The sequence below is a fragment of the Chenopodium quinoa genome, unplaced genomic scaffold (assembly GCF_001683475.1).
Source record: "Chenopodium quinoa cultivar QQ74 unplaced genomic scaffold, ASM168347v1, whole genome shotgun sequence".
Classification (NCBI taxonomy): Eukaryota; Viridiplantae; Streptophyta; class Magnoliopsida; order Caryophyllales; family Amaranthaceae; genus Chenopodium; species Chenopodium quinoa.
Genome location: NW_018744693.1, coordinates 1,454,609 through 1,467,901, shown reverse-complemented (window position 1 = coordinate 1,467,901; position 13,293 = coordinate 1,454,609).

Here is a 13,293-nt window from a genome sequence, read left to right as displayed (position 1 = left end):
CATTTCTATTTAGGTAAGTATATTATTTTACAAGAGAGTGACTCGTGTTTACAGTGGTGGCATCAGGAATGGCCTATATAATTAGCACAAAATTTTAAAAAAGTCGGGTGTACAATAAATTGTATATCCATTATAAAGATAACATAAAATGATTATAATTTACCCCTGAAATGAATAAAAGTTACCCCAATATGCGTAAAAGTAACCCAATTCAAATAAAAATTATCTACGCTTTATTAGTAAAGAATCACATTTTAATTGACTAAAAATCAATTATTAGTGATTGAATGTAATTAAATTACCTCTATAAAACTTTTCTTGTTATCTATTTATATAAAAATTGTATTATGTTTAAAGTTACCCAAAGAAAAGGCAAAAAGTTACCCTAAAATTAGCTAAAAGTTACCCTTATACTGCTCGATGTACACTAATATTAGTGTAAACCGGATGTATACAAAAGTTTTTGTATAATTAGCTATTGCTACATTCACTAGATCGATTATAAAATAGAAATAGTGATTAATCTAGTTACGTTATATTTTTAAGACTTAAGATATGAATTGTTGAAAATATAAAAGTGAAGAATAAAACACTAAAAATAGAGAAAAATTGCCTTACAATAATATACTAGTAATACCTAAATTTAAAGTATGATGAAATTTCAAATGTTTCATTTTTGTGATATCGACAACAAAATAATAATTCAATAATAAATGATGAAAAAATTCCAATGCATAGATTTGATTTTATACATTTACAATTTTTAGATCTATTTCGCAACAATTATATCAACATTTTTTATTATTAGGTTTTAATAATATTCTTACATATATTTATGTGTATCTAATAATTTTTTTTTACATTTTGCTTATGTGTATTTTTTTTAATGTTCTTATTAAAATATTTATTAGGAAAAACGAGTTTATGTAAAGCTTTGGAATAATATTTTTGTTGAGCATACGAAACAGAAAAATCAACTTAACTTTGTTTTTTTAAAAAAATATTCTTATTCATTAGTCAAGTATGCAAAACTTGAATTTGTTAAATTGAAATAAACTATGAAAATATTATCTCATTCTTCGGGTGGTTAAATAAAATCATTTGGATCGATCAAAAGATTTTTTTGTTAATTCTCTTAAAGAAAATTAATTTTTTTAATTATTTTTTAAAATATTCTACTTCTAATATAAAAGATAATAAGAAATTACAAAATAATATACAAAATGAAATACAAAAAAACCGTGCATCGCACGGGCTTATATCTAGTTTACCTTTAAAGTAAGTCAAATCCGAAATTTAAAACTAAGAATATACCTTTAATCACGCTTAATTACGAAAATATTGAACATCCCTAAAGCATAATACTTGATTTGTCTTCCTACCATGTCGAATAAATCGAATCCTTAGTCTCTTGGCTCATTGTATTGTTTTGCTTCTTTACTCTAAGTGAGAAATAGAGTGGAATTAAAAGGATTGTGGGGTTCTCAAACAAAAAAAAAAAAAAAAAAAAAAAAAAAAAAAAAAAGGAAGGGAATGTTTAGTTTTTCTATTTACCGGTATAAGCCAACTCAAACTGTAAAAATGCAATTAAAATTTACAACAGTTAAAATGCCAAATACTTCTATTAATATTAAATCTCAATTCAACCAAACAAAACTTTAATTAAAATAATAATCAAAATTCTATTAACATTTAGATAATCCTATATCAATCACTAAAATTACAAAATACTCCTTATTGATTAACAATAGTTTTTGAATTTGCTTGATTAAAGGAGATTTCTGAGTAATAATAGGATGATTTACGAAAGTATGGTTATTTTAAAACTTATTTACACTTTTTGCGTCGGAATGAAACTTAATTACGAAATTACTGTCCACGTAGGCTCGGATAAGTTTTTATTTTATTTTTTTATTTTTCAAAGTAAAACCGCTACCTCAAGTAGCGGTTTATGTACTAAAACCGCTACTTGAGGTAGCGGTTTGTCATTAGTACTCTAAGTAAGAGACATTTAATCAATCTGTACTCTAAGTAAAGAGACATTTAATCAATCTATGAAGGGTAAAACCACTACCTCAAGTAGCGGTTTTGGACTACAACCGCTACTTAAGGTAGCGGTTTGTCTCTAAAGAAAAAAATTACCCCAAATGTATCTCCAAGCCTACGTGGATTATATTTTTGTAAATAAGTTTCATTCCAATGAAAAACCATAAATAAGTTTCTTAAAAGCTATATTTTTTTAAATCATCCGTAATAATAATATTAATAATAATAATAATAAACTGAGTTTAAGAAGTGACACATGGATAGCCTAAATTTCTCTTAAATTTTCCTGTTTTAAAATATTATATTGACGTGTAAGATTGTCTTATATTATGTATAACACCGATTTTAAACATCTTAACTACGAAGTATCTACCAAATTTTTATTAATATTGATTGTGTTTTTTTTTTTTTTTTTGCTACTATTTCACTTTAAGAGATTATGTACTGAGTTTCATAAACTAACTTTTTTTCTTGTGTTTAGATATAGTAATTGTTTATGTAACTAATTGATTGTATTTCCATAAGATGGTCTTATATAAGTAAGTTTTTTTGTATACATCCATATAGAAAAGAGACTACAACAAAATTAAGAGAACAATTAAACAAAAAGTCTAAAATTTAATCATATTTAATATCACAATCATATTACAGTTTCAAATGATGATAATAATCTCAACTATCCCTGGAATAAACATGATAACAAATCGGGCATTTCCAGACACCGGTCGACAACCACTGTTCAATGCAATGAGAGTGGAAGGCGTGCTTGCATGTTGGGAGAATTCGTAGTAACTCTCCATCTTCAAAATCGGAAATGCATATTGGGCAATCGGTGTTTTCAAATACCTCTTGCCTATCATCCGTTAGATATATATGTGATGGAAATGTCCTATCAAATAATTTACGTGGGAGATAAACTCCCTTGTAATACATTAACCATCGAAGAAAAATAACTATTAAAATTGCAACAACTACAAATATACAAAACAAAATTATTGACTGTAAATCCGCTTGTTCAATTGTATATCCCTCGCAAAGGGGCACCCGGGCAACAAAAATGGTCGCTATAAGCCACCTGAATATATAAATGTAATTGAAATTAGCATAAAGAGTATTATACCCCAAATTTAAGTTTAATTTCATAAGGTTCCTTTTCAATTTATTGTTGTTAAATAAACATATTTTTATTCTATTTTATTCTCTTACATATTAAAATTCAAGCAAATAACCCCTTAATGAAAATTTATACTTAAAATTGATTTGGATGGTCTAGATTAATTACCAACTTACGGATTACAATTCAATGGTTAGACCTTTATTAGTTAAAGTTAATATAGTCGACCGTAGACAAATACAGTCTATATTCCTAGAATAGCTAGAATTTTGATAATGTAAAAATATACTAAGAATCATAAGCCTCGAAAAAGTTAAACAAATTTTCAATAAACAAATTCTAATTAAAATTCCATAACACTTGAATAGTCCAACTAAAAAAAAACCCTCTATTATTTGTAAGTAGTACAGAGTACAAAATAAGATAAAATGATTTTTATCGATTGAATAAAACCAAGCTATAGTTTTGATACAATATAATGTCGAACTAAAATTAGGGTTATGTAAATAAAAGAAAAGAAAGAAACAAAAATTAGGATTAGTCCTTACTCCGTATAACGGTATAAACCATTAAACTTGAATTACATGACTCCCGATTTCCCACCTTAATTATTATAAACATGAACATAACAATCCTCACAAATTAATTTAAAACTTCGTATATTGTGCAATTATAGCATAATAATATGAACACTTTTAACCTATATATACTCTTCGATTAGTTGACACTTTGTCCTTTAATTAATTGATTAGGTGCTTAGTGTATTTTCTGCCAAAAAAAAATAATGTATTGCAGCAATAATAGCATACTACCAAGAATTGATTAATTGACACTTTGTCCTTTAATTAATTGATTGCTTAGTGTACTTCATTGTATCAAACTTTTTTTTTTTGAGAGAGAATTAGTGTATCAAACTTAATTAACAATAATGCAATGTTATCTGTAGATTGTAAAATATAATTTACCATGTTATTTGTATTCGTGAGAATAAACTGAAACATCTTAGAGCGCCTGAACTTCTCCTTGTAGTAGCAACACGCGGATGCTGGGATGGAGGAAACCCTTGACGTTGGTGAGTAGGAGATTGTGCTGATGGCTTTGATGCCATGGTTAATTCAACAGTATTTTATTGCCTTTGATGGAGATAAAAAAAATTTTACAATCAATATATGAGTTATTTCTTTATTTAATGATATAAATTATGTTTGAATTTTGCAACAATGGTATGTTATTTATACTTGTACACAGGTTAGTAGGCGAATTCTCTAAGAAACAAACTCGATCTGCGTACGTGCAAGTAAGGGCCTATTCTAGCTAGCTAGTGTCTTCTACATGTAAGTCACTTACTAATAATAATTGCCAATAATGTACATATTATCATGCTGTAATCAATATTAATTTCTAAAATAGTAAATTAATTAAAACTGATTTCATAAAATGCATGTTTACAATAGGATACACTGCAAGTGTATTTGCAATATGATGCACTAAAAAACAATCAGTTCAGGATATCTATAAGTGCTGCATATTCGATCATATTATGCACTACTACTCATATGGTCCTACGTACTTCATACTAAATTTGGGAGTTGCAAATGTTTAAGATTGTCCACTAATGTATAGCATGTAAAACTGTAAATTTGCCAGAAAAGATAGAATATTTCAGCAATTTCAAGTAGATATTTTTAAGATTTTTAACCACAAACATCATATAAAATCAAAAATGACATTAAAACGAATCAATTGGCCAATGATAAACTTCAACTACTAATATATAGCAATCATTCTCAATCTCATAATCAATAATTTTAAATGTTACGTGTGTAAATTATACTCCCTCTGTTCATAAATAATTAACACGCTGACTTTTTTTTTTACTGTTTATATACTAACTTGACCATCGTGTTTTTAGTAACTTTAAAAAAAACAAATAATATCATGAAATACATACTATTAAATAAATATTTATATAAAGTTATAATATCAACTTTTTTACGTATTAGTTGTGGGAGCACGCGCTACCCGTGTGCCCTCCAATTTCGTAAAAAGTATTCAGTAAAGACGCTTTTAATACATGTTTATTAAGAATTAATTAATAAATTTATGATAATTAAGAGTTAAACTCGTTTAATGATTATCTACAAGGTTGTTTTCTAATTAACACGTAGATTATCGTATTAATCTACAAAAGAGCTCCACGACTTTTAAATAGTAGATTAAATTTAATTTTCAGTTTATTTTCAGTTCAGTTCAGCTCCAATAAGTTCAGTTCAGTTCTTAATTTTCTTCTCTGATAAAATATTTAGTTCAGTTTAGTTCTTAATTTTCTTCTCTGATAAAATATTTAGTTCAATTCAATTCAGCTTCAATAAGTTCAATTCATTTTAGCTCAGTAAATCAGAATATGCCCTAAATATGTATTTGTAAATGTTCTACTCTTAATGTGTAAACAATAAATGACGTGTCTTTTTTTTTTGTTTTTTGTGTTCCAGCTGGTTCAGTCCCTAAATATGCCATCTTCCTCCCGATTATGACCACCACCTCCCCCCACTCCAGTCAACTACCCTCCCCCCCCCCCCAGCCAACGGCCAGCACCCACCTCTTCCACACCGGCCCACCCGACCCGACCTCCATCCTTGTTCTTTGAGGGGAATTCTTTCATTCACTTGTTCTTCAGCAAAATTCATTTGTCCAATTTATGGATGTTAATTTTACTCATTTCCTCTTTCTTAGCTTTCAATTTCGTCACATTAATTATTTTCCCCTTTTCTTTTGATTAAATGGTTGAAATTACGATTAATATGACAGTTAACTACTAAAACTCATAGCAATAAATTGTCTCAATCTAAAGAGGGCTCAAAAAGAGTTGCGAGTATATAGGTAGTGAAATTGCAATTTATATAATATCACAGGCAAGGTGTATAGATATCAAAAAACTCTGAATAAACAGAGAAGTACCCCATCTTTTATTGTAAAAATCTAAGGAACCCCATGAAAATACCTTATCACTGGATCAATCCTCATTGCTAGACCACGAAATATCTAATTTCAACAAAATCAAACACTGAAATATCTAAAAATAGCAGCCGAAGCAGTAAAACTTAACTTAACATGTATAAAATGAATAGAGATAAGCATTATCAAGACAGCAACCCAAAACAACACACATGCATTTGGTTAACTTCTTGTAATCTTAAAAATCAACTAAGAACTCCAAACCTAACTTTTCATTCTTCGTTTAATTTTTTTTATTATTTAAAGAATAAGGGTGGGTGGTCACTGGTCGGGTGTTTGTTTGGGGTGATAACCGTAAAATACGTGATGAGGGCAGTGGCGGACCTGGCCTTGTGCCTGGTGGGTCAAGTGACTCACCAGGGCCCAAAAAAAAATCTAAGATTTAAAAAAAAAAAAAAAAAAAAAATTGGTTTCTGGGAAATGGGGTTTCATGGAGTAGATAAAGCTCAAAAGTTGCTTAAATGGAGGAGAGAGAAAATATCGGGCAAGCTCACGAGCTACTTCAATGGAAGAGAGACATTGGAGCTGCTTCAATGGAAGAGAGAGAAAATGTCGGGAAAGGGAAACAGAATAGGAGAGAGAAAATTAGGGTAAGTGTGAGAATTTGAAAAGACGATATGTGAGATGGAATTTGAAAGTTTGAGAGGAAGAGATTTCAGGGATGGCCATGGGAGCTAGGTGATACGAAGGAGATAGAAGATAGGTGGATTTATTTGATATATTGTTTTCTTTTTCCTTCTTTTCATATACATCATTATTACTTTATTAGAATACTGTGCTAGGTGATGCTCTAAAATTGATATACCCTGAAATGAAATGATATTAAATAGACTTGCTTATCTGCAAAAGCAAGAGTACTTCTCCTGATTTCAAAATGTGTCAGTCTCTCAATTTTTAGATCGCTTTCCAAACTATTGAGCCAATCTGAATATCGTTCATTATGCACTACTTTCTGCATTTTCCAAAACATAATCTTGTTTTTTTTTCAAGTATTAGCATGCTTCTTTTCTTTCTTTGGCTCTTAAAAAAATGAAGCAAATATCCTTAACAGTTTGTGTATTCCTCGTGTAGTTTCAATGGCCACAGTTTGTGTTAGGGTCTTCGATTCTTGCTGTGATGTTGATATAATTGAGCTGGACTTAATTTTGTAAGGGCTTGGATTTGCATGAATTTGACCCAAATACAAATCCTAATGACTGTATTATCCAAACAGGCCCAAATGGGAATTTCAAATGAAATCCGCATATCCAAACAGGCCATAAGAAAATTCCCAGAAATTTCATTTGGGAAATAATTTCCCGTGAAATACAACTTCTTATGGAAAATTATTTCCCTTATCAACCAAACGAGTTATTACTTCATACTGCTGTTTTGTGTCCTCTTGTTGCCTTCGATTCTAGCCCTGCTTGCTTAATGCTTATCAACAACACTTCTGTTTTGTGTCCTCTTGTTGAAGATCATATGCATTTCGCCCTATTTCTTACATTGTTGTTGTTTTTGCGAGTGTTTTGACCTAAGTTTCGTATATTTAGTTGGTTGCATATACTTAATATTTAGTTCTTTAATGTTATTTAGCTTCTGAGAAAGAGGGTACAAGAACAGAGGATATATGGTTTCTGGGTTTTTGAATGTATTTTTTAGTACTATTATTTGGTTGTTTGGTAAAAAAAAATTTTTTACATATTTGGTTATCGATTGTGACTCACTAGTCGGAAATTCCTGGGTCCGCCACTGGATGAGGGGCTGGGTGTGATTTTTTTTTAATTTAGTTTTTTTTTTTTTTTTTTTGGAATTTTTTTTTTCTAACCAATTAATTATTTAACTTGTAACAAGTGTCATTTTAAAACCCTTTCAAAAAAAAAAAAAAAAACCAAGTCACCGGTCAATGAAATAGAAGAAAGAAAACAACTCCTGCATTAAATTTGTATTATTCCAAAATAATTCATTTCTAAAAAAAATCAGGCAAAGTTGAGATTAGTAAAACAATACCTTAAATAAAAACGAAGGTATTATTGTTAAAACACCATATGAAATGTCTTATATAAATAAAAACTTGAGAATTATATATTCTACTACTACCCTGTTCTTTAGAGTTGCTCTGCTCTACTCTGCTGAGTCGTGCTCTGCTTTGCTATGCTATTCTGAAATCTACTCTGCTCTGCTCTCCTTAAAAATAATACTTAATATTGAATTATTATAATAATAATTAATATTTTAATGATAATAGATATTTAATATTTAATGATAATAATTAATATTGAATGATTATATTGATAATAAATATTTAATATTTATTAAGTATTTAATGATAATGATAATAAATAATTAATGTTTGCTATCGTTCTGGGATTTCAGCAAGGAAAGAGGTTGATATTGGGTTGTCTCGAGGGAACGACGAGGCCCTCAGACCTCCTGATGTGTTACTTTATTCTTGGGATCGTGGTCGCGATGTCTGTGTAGATTTGACAGGATCTTCTCCTTTGACACAGTCAGGGCTATCTGACTTTATTCCTGGACGGGTTGGGCTGATGCAGCTCAGCGGAAACGGGTTAAGTATGAGGCTCGTTGTCAAGCGATTGGATATGGGTTCATTCCCTTCTCCTTTTCTTCGTTTGGTGAATTAGAGAAGGAGGTTGTTGCGTTGCTTAAGCGAATTCAGAGGTTCTCGACGACGCAAGACATTGGAGCACGTGCTGCAGCTTATATTTTTACTAGGGTAGGCTTTGCTATAGCTAGAGGAGTAGGGGCCTAAATTGTATCTCGGCTTCCCACTAATTTATTGTAGGTTGTATGAATTTTTGTTTTTGAGATATAATAATAATAATAACAACAACAACAACAATAATAATAATAATAATAATAATAATAATAATAATAATAATAATAATAATAATAATATGGCTTTGGGGTTGGGTGGTAATGTTCGGGAGTGTTCTGCAGCTTTGGGACTTTGTTGCAACATGTTTAACTCGCTTACAAGAAGCAAAACATGGCTTGTTCATGACGGTATGTTGGACAATTTTTGAAGGGGAAGAATAATGTGATTCGAATCGTTCAATGGAATATGTGAAAAAGCTAGTGAGTGATCGAGCTGAAGTGTGAAGAAGTCAGCAACGTGGGGGGTGAGAGGAGTATGAGGCAGCGCTGGAAGGCCCCAAGTTCAGGTTGGGTGAAGATCAATGTTAACGTTGATGGGGGAGTTTGTGAGGGGTGGGGGTGTTGTGCAGGAGCTGTTATTCGGAATGAAAAGGGGGAAGCTCTCATTGTTGTTGCTTGGATGATGGAGGATCGATGGTTTCCTGTTGTTGTGGAAGCCAAAGCCATTATTTTGGGGTCAAGTTGGCTATAGAACCGGGGTTCAAAAGGGTGATAGTGGAGGCTGATTACCTCAGCTTTATGATGCAGTTTCATCACAAAATAAGGGAAGTAGTAGTATTCAGCTGATTTTGAATGATATTCATCATTATAGTAGTTATCTTGAGGACTTTTTGTGAAAAACTACCTTTTAAATTTCAGATTTTGCGAAAAATTACCCTAAAAACAAAATGTCGTAATTAACTATCTTTTTTTTTTGAAACAAATCAATTCATTAATAAAAAGTCATCCGACATCTACAAATGAAATCTACATTAACAAATACATAAAATTGAATCAAATTAGGGTTTCCTTCATCATAGCTACAATCGTTGAAAAAATATTGCACTGTGGTACATCTCTCACACACATCGCTGGAATATACAGCCTTTTCGGAGAGACGGTCTAACGATTTGTTATAGCCGTAAGGATGATTTCATCTAATTCGCTTGAACGCATTTGAAAACTTGACAACCGTTGCGATCCCGAACAAATCTTTACCAAAGAACTGACAATAGGGCAAAAGATGATTACCTTGTTGATAAACCCTAACACACAAACAAACCCTAAACATAAACAAACAACTAAACTAACAAAAACTAACGACTCCACCATAGGGAGACACTCCACCATAGGGAGACGGACGTATCTACACTTACTCGTGTAGATTTATTGAAATTTAAATTGCAAAATTAAAGAAAATTTAGGGAAAAGGATCGAAAATAGTCTAATTTACGAAGAAATTAGACTATTTTCAGCCTAAACGGCCAAGATTTTGGAGAAACCCTAGAGAAGAGGAGGAGAGAAGAAGGGAGGCGAGGAGAGGAATATTCAAGAATGCAACATGATAGACTTATAACTATCTTATAAAGTATAAAATGTTGTAATTGACTACCTTCCACCGGAATGACACATTTGACTTTTATTTCCCAACGTTGACAATGTCACGTGAGGATCACGTGACCCTTAAATGACTTAATTCCCCCCTTTTCCCCCAAATTTTCCTGTTGTACACCAATTTAGCCCATACAATTATCAAAGGGGTTGCAAATAAGCAATATAAAATATTATTAATCGTATTGTTAAGATAAAGAGTTGGTGCAAAGTGGGAAAATTTGAGGGAAAGTGGGGGAACTAAGTCATTAAAGGCTCATGTGACTCTCAAGTGACATGGTCAACGTCGGGAAATAAAAGTCAAATGTGTTTTCCGGTGGGAGGTAGTCAATTACAACATTTTATACTTTATACGGTAGTTAATTACACCATTTTGTTTTTAGGGTAGTTTTTCGCAAAATCCAGAGTTTAAAAGGTAGTTTTTCACAAAAAATCCTTATCTTGATCAAGTTAGTTGAAGTTTTGTGCGTAGGGAGGGAAATAAAATTGCCCATGAGATTTCTCATTCTTTACCATGGGTGGCTTGTAGTCGTATATGGCTGACAGACCTCCCATCTACTATTATATCCCTCTTGAATGTTGATTTGATTATTAATGAAAGTTAGTTGCTCCTTAGGAGATTTTCCTAAAAAAAAAAGTTATAATAATAATAATAATAATAATAAATTATTATTATTATTATTATTATTTTATCCCTCTTGAATGCTGATTTGATTAATAATAATTATTATTATTAATAATACAGAGTACTATTAATAATTGATTTTTTATAATAAAAATTAATATTTAAAGATAATAACTAATATTTAAAGATAATAATTGTTGTCCTCCTATTACTTTTGAGGACCGTGGTTCTGATGTTGGTCTATCTATATATGTTGTTGGTGGATTTTCAAAACGCCTTCAATCTAGTTGATCATTCGATCATGTTACGTGAAGTACGTCGACGTTGTCCATGCATTTTGCGATGGGTTGAATTATGCTATTCTAATCTAGCCTGATTATATTATGGGGACTAAACCTTATGGTCATCTCAAGGGTACGGTGCGGTAGGGTGATTCTCTTGGTCCTTTGCATTTTGCTTTGGTTTTACAACCCCTGGTGTGTAAAATCAGAAAGACTTTTGATGCATGTTTTCAGGCTTGGTATTTTGCCGGATGACGGCACTATTATTGGTGACACGTTGGTGGTGGGGATGGTTTTACAGTTGATTATGGAGGAAGGGTCTCGTTATGGGTTACGTCTTAATATGGAAAAAACTGAATTTTTCTGGCCGACATAAGACCCTCGAAGCAAGCATGAGGGCATGTACCGGAGTTTCTAAACTCTACTTTGCATTGCGTACTTGCACTACTAAAATTTGGTGAAATTGCAACCTATTTTCTACGACCGTCAAAAAAAGGTCTGATGAGTCTCATTTATATCGGATTTATTAGCACGTTTATGCTAGTTTTATAGTTGCTTTTTGAGTTTTGTATCGTTTTTAAGGTTGCAAATGCGTAATTTGTTTATTTTGTGCTATATTACGCTTTTTTGTGTTTTTCTTAATGTTTCAGATGATTTGATAGTCATTTGGACGCTTTCGAAGTGTTTGGAGTTGATTCGGATGATATTTGGATGGAAGTCAATGAATTGAGCTTATTAATCAAAGATCTCATGTTCTTAGATGTTGAATCTGAGGATTTTATGCATGAGAAATGAAAATAGCATCCACAAGGGTCATTATGCACTTTACGGAAATGAATTTGAGTTAGAATCAAAGGAAAACGAAGGTTTGCAAAGTATCAAAAATGACCTTTGGTCACTATTTTGATCATATCTTGAGTTCTATAGATCATATTTAAGTGATTCAAGTCTCATTGGAAACTATACTTGAAGAGCTTTCCAATGATAGGTTGCACACCTCAAGAATAATTCTAGAACGGAAGTTATAGGAGTTTGAATCCAAGCGATGCAATCAGCCACCCGCGGGATGTTGCTGCGCCCATGTCCCGCGACCACTCGACACCAGCCGCAGCTACTGCCAGCCTGCGGCCACCAGCCTGCGCCCACAGGTCTGGTCGAGCAGCCTTGAAGTCTCGAGTAGCTTTTTCATTCAACATCGTCACAAGTCTTCGGGCCACGTCATCTTCTATCATCCAATAATAATTCAACTTATGTAATCTTTATTTTCTTATTTCTTTTCTTTATTTATTTTTTGATTAGAATTTAGGAAGTTTATAAATACTTCAAGGGATTATTATTTTTCCCTTAGGCCGTTTTTACGTTCGTTATCTTAGCCCTAGTTTTCTCATGGGCAACTCCATGGATTCTCCATGGATTGTTCCTGAGTTTACTATTTTTATTCATTAAGGTATTTTATTCTCTCATTTAATTAAGGTCACAAAAATTGAAATTTGCGACTGATTTTTAAACGGCCGCAATATTGCGACCGTTTAGTTAGGGGTCGTAGAATTGCGACCATTTTTGGCCATATAAGTGATCGCAATTATGTGTAAAATTAATTCAAAATTAAAATAATTTTTTTACGACCGCTAAAACGGTCGTAAATTGCGACCGTTAAAGAAACGGTCGTAAATTGCGACCGGTAAAGAAACGGTCGTAAATTTGCGACCACTTTTACCGGTCGCAAAAGGGTTTTTATTAATAAAAAAATATGGTATAAAAAGATACCCCAAACTCCCAAAACCCTATCTCACTCACGCCGCTCACGGCTCACCCCTCACCCCTCTTTCTTTTCTCTCTCCTTTCTCTTTCCACTATTTCCTACGTTCCTCCATAACCTTTTCTTTACTCCTTCTATTTCCTTTCTCCTTCTTTCCTCTTTTATTCCTCTTTCCTTCCTCCTTCTTCTCTTTCCTTTCTCTTTC